Below are 10,372 nucleotides of genomic sequence, written 5' to 3'. Positions count from 1 at the left end.
AAATCTGCTATGTAATGAGTACAATTCCACCTTTATTCTCCACTATATGAAACTGATAGCATGTCCGTTACATGGCTTTTGTCATCAGACTACACTAATCACGATCTACCATTTTACATTGTTTGTGTTCTTGTATCCCCCCCCCCCAACCAGATTTCAGTACATCAGTAGAATGACACCTCAGTATTTTCTTGTTTCTGACAGAGAATCAGTACCTGGTCGTTTGTCAGTCATCACAGGAAAGTTTTGGATCTGGAAAGACAAAGATTCCACAGAAAGACAAAGAGATTCTACTGACTAGTGCCCTGTAACCTCTAGGGAGCTCTCAGGATAGTGTTAGGTAGATGGTACATTTACCTTCTTAGGGAAAAAAAAAACAGTAAAAAACCTTCCACATGGAATCCTTTGGGAGGGGCTATTGTCCATAGGCATTTTGCTTTGCTGTCCATATTTATATTTCTTTGCCTCTTGATAAGATTCTGACATATGCTAAGATGGGAACAAGATGTTCAACTCATTAAGCCTATCCTACATCTAGAAAGAGACAATGTTTTTTTATTACATTCATGTGCTTAGGTCAAGTATTGTGGTACTTTGGAATAACAAAACACAACAGAATGCTCCAGAGAAGGGTCAAACTGATGACTGTGATATTGATGGATTAAACTATTAGATATATAAAGGTTATTTGTCATCCTACTCCTGCCATTTAAATGAGTAAGGACTGAGAGAAGAGTTTATATCAGCTAAAGGGTAAATAAACCAGAAAAGTAATTTTCAAGTCTTCATTTCATTTGGACTAGCAAAGCCAAAAGAATGTGTTATTGTGTGCTGGTAAAGATATTTACCAAATAAAATTAAGGAAGAACAGAGGAGAACCTTATAAAATAGGGGCAAATGTGCTATAACCCCACTGAGGTCAGAGTATATTTAAAATTGTTCAGATCGGTATCAGTCAAAACCAACTAGGTGATGCTGTAAGTACAAAATAATTCCGAAATCTCACGGGCTTAAAAATCACAAGTTTATCTATTCTTCATGCTATGTATCTTTAAACCAACTCTATTCTTACAGAGATTGGTTGCATATTTGTGTTTGTACAATTGCAGAGACTGAAAGAAGGCATATGGTGAACCATGTACTGAATGGTAAGGCTCTGTACATAATTAGTATAAGCCATTCCCACTTGCACGTTACCCACTAAAACAAGTGGCAAAGTCACAATTCAATGACTGCAGAGAAGTTCAGTGCCAGCATCAGCACCAAAATATCTGGTAAACACCGTTAATGACTCCTCATGACTCTGATCACCAACTTTGATTTGGAAATATCTATCTTTATCTTTAGTTTTCTTTGGAAAAATAATTACCATTATACCTCTACCAAAGCAAGGTTAATATATCAAGGTTAACATTTTAAGATGTTTCATCTATCTCTGTAAAATTATTATGCTTAAAGCATTTAACATGAGACCTTCTTCACAAACATTTAAGTATACAATACATTATTGTCAACTACAGGCACAATGTGGTACAGGACACGACTAGAACTTTATTCATCTTCCCCAACTGAAATTTATGCCCATGGAACGCCCATCTCCTATTTTCCTAATGGATAGATATAATTTCAGTTTTTGAGCTAAACTTACTTATTTTTCTTTCTTACCATGATGGATGTTTTCTTTTTCTGCATTTGTGGTATTAAAGATAATATTCAATGAAGTTTTACCTACCTATTTTTATTTCTATAGAGATATCTAGAGATAAAATTGCTAGACAATGTGTTTGTTCATTTGTATTTTTAACAGACACAGAAAATCACCTACCTAAAACTTGTTAAATTAGTTTGTCTATCAACAGTAAAAGAGTCACATGTTTCCATTTGTTTAAATTGTGGAAAATTTTATGTGGTCATCATTCACCTTGGGATTTTGAAATTTTTAAACTGGAAACAATGATCTCAGTTGTGTCAAGGTTTAAAATCAGCTTTCACCCTTTTTTGTTCTGTTGGAAAACTCAGGGCATATAAATTCTATGAACAAAACAACTAACTAAAAAATATCTTTTTGGTAACAGTGAAATAGGCAAATTTAAGATTTAGAAGTAACTAGATTGGTACAAAACTATTAACATCAAAAGAGCAGTGGCTAATTTTTATTGACTAAAAATTAGTGAAAGGATTTAACCCAGACATAATTTGGATTGAGAAATTTTCACCAGCAGAAATCCTACTTGGCTGAAATAATGACATCAAGGAAACTGATGAGGTTTTGGGGGGACAGTGGGGTGTGTGGGGTCTGGAGCCGATGACCAAGAAAGAATTCTTGAAGACGTCTTTGGGGCACAAAAAGGTCATTTTATGAAAGCACTGGGACAGGACAGGTGGGCAGAAAGAGCTGCCCTGGACCATGAGGAGACTGGTTATACACTATGTAGTAGGGGGAGGTAATATCCTAGGGAAGTTTCCAGTCAGATTTTCATATGATAAAGAAGACTCCCAGGATACTGGAGGCCTAGCTATTGTCAAGCTAAGGTTGGTTTTCCCTGTAGTAAAGCATTAACATTAAGACAGTAGGGAGTTAACTGCAGGCCTCAAGTATTTGTCAATGGGCTGCAGGGTATAAGGAATTTAGTTCTACCTGCCATTTCCTTCTGCCTTTGTTCCCTACATCACTATGGAGGGGTGATGGAGACTTAGGTCCTGGGGACTATGATCTCTATCAGTTAACCATTTGTTTTTCCCCTTTCCTTTGTTCTTGGGCAGCCAAGATTGCCCCAGGAGTATCACACATATCCCATCTGGGGCAGGGTGGGTGGGGAGACGGTTTGAAGCCAGTCAGCTTGCCTTACGTACCCTCAGGAGAAACTACAATGGCAAAAATATTATTTTGGAAAAACTAATATGCTCTGAAGAAACAATCAGGAAACCAAATATTTGAAATTTATACTAAAGGAATCCTTCCTGAGGAAAATTATTTCAATGACATCAGAATGGAATTAAGTGGGAACATATAATGGTGCTATTTAAAAAAAGAGACTAAGTGAAGTTGGCTTAATTTCACTGGGGAAATACACAGTTTCACTGAAAATGGGGTATATCAATTTTGGTATAAATCCCAACATCCGAATTCCGAAGGAAAAGGATTTCAATACACTTACTACAAATTGATCTCTACTTCTACGAAGGTGAGGTAGAAAATACTGAAATGAAAATATGGGTATGGTCATATCCAAGCAAATATACAGTTATAGAAGTTTTAATAACTTATATATTCGCTATTTAGAACCCATACACTTTAAAAAACTTTGAAACATTTTCTGTAAAGAAATAATATATTTCAGACTGATTTTGAAAGCTTAAATAATGACCACTATAGGAAATAGGTGTGTATAAATAGATTTTGGGCTTTTCTTACACTCAATGTGGTTATTACTTTTGTTCACAAGTTCTAACTCTGAGAATTCAGGCACATACAAATTGAGTTACACAGTTTGATGTTCTGAACAAAATATCAAACCTGCTTTCTAAGATAATCAAACTTTCCCAATACTAAATTCTGAAAGTAATGTGTTCCCTGGGTACTCATATGAATGACAAAGAAAAGGATAATGGACAATCTCCTCAACAGCAGCTTATCAGCAAAGCTAGAAGCATTCTTCATACCTCCATTTATTGACTCTAACCTTAATAAAAGCCAAGGGTATAACATTAAAAATCATGCAATGATGGCATTTCTGCAGAAATCCCTGCCCAAGTTCATGCCCATCAGGTAAGCATTTTTATAATCCAACTTGATGAAATGGTCAAGTTTACACTAATTTGAGATGTGATGGATAGAGGTCTTGCACTTTGGTTATCTTTCTTGAATATCAGTCTTATTCTTTACATGAAAGAAAGTAATTTCAAGTTTAACCTCTTTGACTTGAGCCAGGAGCACAGGGGTTCCAGATTGCTGAAAGAGTAGAGCAAGCATTTTACAACAGAGATTAAAGAGTATAATTTATAGTCTCCACAGATAGAGTGTGACAGAGAGATGGACCAGCATTTTCTCAATGAGTTTTAGGTCATTTTAAAATATGTCCAACTGAGGTCACATGCTGTAGATGAAAATTTGAATTATACACAAACTTCAGAGTTGCTCCCACAAAACTTTTCTTCTACGAATAAAACTAAAAATTGTATTTTTCCAAATATTCCATGTATCATTCGTTGGAACCAGCATCCCATTAGACCCTCAAGACAGACACAGGATAGATTTAATTTAGATTTCTAAATTTCCCCCTCCTTTATTCTCTACTTGTAATCGATAATCAATTTCCAATAAGTTCATCTCTTAAGAATACGTTTATGGTATTTCTTTTTCTTCCCCACTCACACAGTCCTCATTGAACCTTCGATTACTATTACAAGAGACTATCTATGCTCCATCTTTTCCACCAGAGAGGTCTTTAAGACATAACCATTGATCAACACTCATTGACAGAAACTTTCCATGTATTTTCCCAGCCATCAGGCAAATGGCTACAATCATTGTCCTGGTATAGGAGAACTTAATGACATATGATAATATCTTCACTTTCAAACCTAACACTATCTACTATAGAATTATGTGTTACCTCAGCTTTTCTACATTTCCTCTATTTATAGGCATAGCCTTGTCTTTCTAGAAAAGTACTAGAAATTATTTAAGATTTTTTTAACTATTTTTGAGAGAGAGAGAAAATGAGCAGGGGAGGGGCACAGAATCCTAAGGAGCAGGGGAGACACAGAATCCTAAGCAGGCTCCAGGCTCTGCGCTGTCAGCACAGAGCCCAACGCGGGGCTCAAATCCATGAACGCGAGATCATGACCTGAGCCGAAGTCAGACACCAAACCAACTGAGCCACCCAGGTGCCCTGAAAAGTCCTAGAAATTATTAAAGACAATGCTCCAATGGTTTCTGTGTGAGATTCCTTTTCTGAAACTTCACACAGAGGCAATTGTGTGTGTGGTTACAGTAACAGTAAAATAATGAATGTCACTTGTCAACAAAAATGAAGCATAGTTCATTTGAGGATTATTTTTGTAAGAAAGATTAGGAACTTTCCATAGATGGTCATATGAGGTAGGAAAAACTCAAGGAGATTAATTTAAAGTGGATTGTATTTTAGTGTGATAACAGAGATAAGATTTGGGAAAAAAAAGCCACTATAAGTAATATTTATCAGTTAATGGAAGTGGGGATTAAACAGATTCTACACATGGGGGAGAATTTTCAATATGGTAGACTCTGGGGTTGAGGTAGATTTTCAATAAAGCTGATGATGGTCAAGTTCCAGGACCCAGGTTATACCCAAAGCCTTCATCTTTTTATTTGCAGTGCTGTACTCTTTTACTTAAAAACAGCCCATAAAAGTGTGTAAGCTCCAGACTCTGAAAATCTTGACAAAAAAATAGCATTAAACCAAACAAAAATAAAGCAGGCTTCCTTTCTATGTGTTTGCCGGTTTCCTTGAACTTTGACCATCATAGTTTTCTGTTCATGCTTAGAGGTGAGTAGCACAGAGGAAAAGATTTCTTTTTTTATAATTAAAAAATTCATTTGTGGGGCACCTGGGTGGCTCAGTCCATTAAGCATCTGACTTCGGCTCAGGTCATTATCTCATGATTCATGGGTTCAAGCCCTGTGTTGGCCTCTGTGCTGGCAGCTCAGAGCCTGGAGCCTGCTTTGGATTCTGTGTCTCCCTCTACCTCTGCCCCTGCCCTGCTCACACTCTCTCTCTCTTTCAAAAATGAATATTAAGAGCAAATTTTAAAAATACATAAACATAAAAATAAAAATTCATTTGCTGATGAAGCAAACAATAAGAATCAGAGCATCAGTTTTTAGGCAACAGATGGGTTTCTGTGGGTTTCTTTTCAACTCTTTCTCTCTCTCTCTCGCTCGCTCTCTCTCTCGCTCTCTGTGGAATGTCATATATATGTCCCTGCCTGTATTCCTGTATGTTTGTATGTGTACACACACACACACATAAATATATATGTATAATATTCCTAAATAATCTCTTAGAAATAATTCAAGCTCTTGCCAATTTCTACTAAATTCCATGCAAAATGGAGAAGGGAAGATCTTCCTCTAAAAGATTTGCTTCATTAGAAAGTAAATAATAACAGTAATAATCTATCAATAACTATGTTATTAAATACATATTTTATGCTTCATTTATTTTTATTCTTTACAAATGTGAAATATAAAGACTAAATATTATTTTGTCTTCTGAGAGTCTAAATCCCTTCAAAGCAATTAATTTCCCACAGGCCAATAAGAACATGTGCAAAGTTAAAACCCACTTCATATTGATTCTTAAGCCTAATATCTTTCTACTAATCCACTGGACCATTCAGTCTGAAAACAATTGCAGCATTCTGGCACCAAAGGAACCCTGGACACTGATTTTGGATACTCTGCTGTTCACTTTCCAAGAAGGAATCCCCAGATCAGAACTACTTGGTTATTTATAAAAGTTACATGCTGTATTTTTTTTTTTTTTTCCTTTGGAAGCTGTTTACAATAGAGTTTTTCTTCCTGGAGAGAGTTTCCTTTCACTCAGGATTGTATTGTATTTATGGACCACTCCTCACAAAATCAGATGCTGCATGTTTTCAAAAGAAAGTGGGTTGTTCATGGGTAAGGAAATAATAGTGTTCCTTCCTCGGTTAAAAGCTCGTCTACTGATGTCAGCTGAGAGTTGCATTTCAATACTGGCCTTATTGTTTGCTAGCACCCTAACTATGAGTAACTAACGAGTTTCATTTTTACTGTCGGTTAAATGAGGATGATGATATTGCACACGTAACACTTAAAAAAGAAGTGTATGTGCTCCTGCAAGTAACAAGTTTAGAATGTTTCCTTCCGCCTTATCGTCTCCTCCCAGCTGATTTTTTTTAATGTTTTTTTATTTATTTTTGAAGGAGAGAAAGAGAGAGACAGAGCATGAGCAGGGGAGGAGTAGAGATCGAGGGAGACACAGAATTTGGAGCAGGCTCCAGGCTCTAAGCACAGAGCCCGATGCGGGGCTCGAACTCACAAACTGTGAGATGGTGACCTGAGCCGAAGTTGGACACTTAACCAACTGAGCCACCCAGGCGCCCCCCAGCTGATTTTTAGGGGAAGATTTTACAGTCACGCTGCACTATTTAACAGATTCCTAGTACTTCACTGGGGCTGATTTTACTGTCCACAAGTTCACCTAGGAGGAAGAAGAGAGGAAACAGGTACGTGCTACCGAAGGAGCCAAGTGATTTCTGCTTCTCTCCAGTCATTCTTCGGGTTAAGTACTTCTTTTTAATTATTTGTAAGTGAGAACAAGTAATAAAGTACATGAGCTAAATATACAAACCAAAAATGGATAAAGTGATACGATTTCGATGGCGAAGAATGTGAATCCCAAGGCTAAACTCCACACGGAAGAGCGGGCAGTGCTCTCTTAGTTACAGGTACCATCAACAACTCACCTGTGGCTGCATCCTCGGCCTGGGACTCACTGTACGAGGTCTCCTTTGAAGAACCTGAATCCATACCAGAGAGAAGGCCAAAGTCTGAAACAACCTGAAGGCAGTGAACTCCCGAACATAGGAGAGTTTTCTCAATAAACATGAGAAGATTCAGCTGACCTATCTGTTGGGGACTATCCTAAACAGTCAAAGGAACAGACTCAGCATTTAGTCACAGAACTTTCCTGATTCTTGGAGACAGATCCAAACTGTATTGTTCCGCTATTGTCATTCTTCAAAGAAGTGTACGTGGACCAACACCGAAACCAAAGATTCAAATGAGGTAGTGAACTTAGGTTTCCTCTTGAAATTTGAAAAACAAAATCAAAAAACAAAGAGTGGGGAATCCAAAACTATGTGGAAAGTATGTATTTGCATTATGTAGTATAAAAAATTATAAATGTTCACAGTGAAATATCTCTTTGAATAAAATGGGTGAATTTTGTTTTCTAATTTATTAAAAAATTAACATAAAAGACCTATGGCCTTATAAACAGAAAATATTATCATTATTTTACCATTGCTATTATCTACACATGTAGAGTGTTGATGTTTATTGCAATAATTATCTTAATTTTTAAAACTTCTAACAGTATGTGAGACACCGGGCACTTGAAATTCCATTTGAAACCCCTATTAATAATGTGCTACCTTTTATGACTTACCTTTAAAAATTTACAGTAGACCTATAAAGTATACATATGCGTTAATAACCATCTATTATTTCTTCTGATATGAAATAGTACTTTAATCAGAAATGTCTTCTCTTTAAATTAAGGGTATAAACCTTTCCCAAATTTTATCCTATTGTCATATAGAACCATCACATTCAATGTTTGATGAATGCTAATAACGATATACTGCTTGGAATTTGATAAAAACATGAAGCTTATTTCGAATAGATGTGCTAAATAGCACTAATGCATTTTCCAATATGTTTTCACTATATGAGATTTGAGAGATTTGACAGCTAGGTGATGTGGAAAAAGGTCTTAATGCTAATCAGTAACTGCCCAGCTGAAGATGTAAAAATTCATCCATAGGATAAAGAAAATCATACGAAGTTAGGAATCCCTTGTATTTATTTCAGATGCATATTCTTATGGTCATAAGATTAAATTCACTTAAAATAGATCTCTAGTTTAATAAAAGGAAGTTTCTACATTAATTTATTCCCCAAGACAATCTGAAAATATGCTTTTTCATGAGCCTAAGAAGTGTGAGCTGGAAATATCGGAACCCCCGGAAACACATCCTCATATTTTTGTCTTATAAAAAAAACAAAGCAGGCCCTTAGTGGACTGAGGTAGCTACAATTACCAAGAGGTAAGTCTTACAACACCAGCCACAGCAGGAAAGGGCCCTTTGTCAAATCCAACTTTGTTGGTCTGAACAGTCAACTGGACTAGGGCAGGGAAAAAAAAGCCCACAATTTGAAAACATTTTTATAAGTTGGAATGAGATATATGGCTTTCATATAATCATGCTCACATCAGAAGAAGAGGTTAATGACTCTCTAGGTATCTGCTACAGAGCATAATTTGAAAATTTCTTTATATTTACGCTAACAAATGTTGCATAAATTGATTTCACAAAGGTGTACATTACTTGTTTTTCGAATAAAGTGAAAATATGTGAAACTATTTTTGTTAACTTAAGTGTTTCCTAGTATTTTTATTAGACCTGAGGGTAAAGCTGAATCACAAATGAGTAGTTTATGTGCCAATGAGGTATTTTGTATTGAAGCTTTTAACTTGATATCTTCATGAGTTTAAAAATAGTTTTATAGTATTTCTATACATGTAGTTTTATGGGTTTTCTATAAACTTTCCTCTGATTAATGGAAACTCAAGGTCACTCTACTCCTCCATAATAATGAGTGCTGGTTTCATTTATGGATAAACGTTCGTGTTTGATATTTCACATCTCAGTACAGAAAAATCTCAAGACCTATATTTCCTTTTAGTGTTAGCACAATCTGCAGTTGTTAAGAGAGCTGTCAATCTCTTCTTAATACATTCGAGCCCTTTAGAGAAAAGCATAAGCCAAAGGGGAAAACCCACAGTAGAAAATTTCTGAAGCTGATTATAGAGCAGGCTGAGTGGTAGTCAAAGGTAAATTTCCAAAGGGATCCGATTAACATTGCTGTATCAAATAAGAACTGGAGAATAAGCCATTAATTGTATGGCATTTTGTTCTCCTACCTGGTTTTTCATAAGTTGGACTTCCTTCCAGGCTAATTAACCACTAAACATTTTACAAGCAATCCAAGTGCGGAAGCAGTAAAAGATGAATTGCACTTATGAAGTAATTGACAAACGGTATATTGAATATTTTAAGCAATGATGGTGTGCATCCTCATACCGGAAGAAAGGCTTATGTACTGCCATTTGACAGGTCATTAGTTAATCTTAAACCTCAGGAGCAGATAAAAGAAACTCAAGGCTAAAATGAACTTACGCACACTAGGTGGGGGGTAGCCTCGTGCAAAGATCTTCTGAGAAAACCCTTAGCGTTCTTCCCTTGGCATTATCAAAATACCCCTGGTGTTATCTCAGATGAATTCCCTAGTTATTTTATTTCCTTTTGACAGTAAAGTCAGAACTGACATACCAAGGCACTTCTCAGAGAAATTCAATTACTGAAATGTCTGACAGCTTGCTTTGCCTCTTACTAAAGTTTCCAAAGTTGCTTGAAGCATGTATAATACAGTTTGCTTTGCAAGACTTGTGCTGCATCTTATGAATAAAATAAAATACTATCAAAAGAAAGATAAAAGTTTCAGAAACAAAAATTTTCATTCAAAGTAAAAAAAAATCAAAGTAATGATATTAGATTT

This window comes from Panthera pardus, unplaced genomic scaffold (assembly GCF_024362965.1).
Source record: "Panthera pardus isolate Hobbes unplaced genomic scaffold, ASM2436296v1 HiC_scaffold_13, whole genome shotgun sequence".
NCBI lineage: Eukaryota > Metazoa > Chordata > Mammalia > Carnivora > Felidae > Panthera > Panthera pardus.
Note: the sequence above shows the minus strand (reverse complement) of the source record.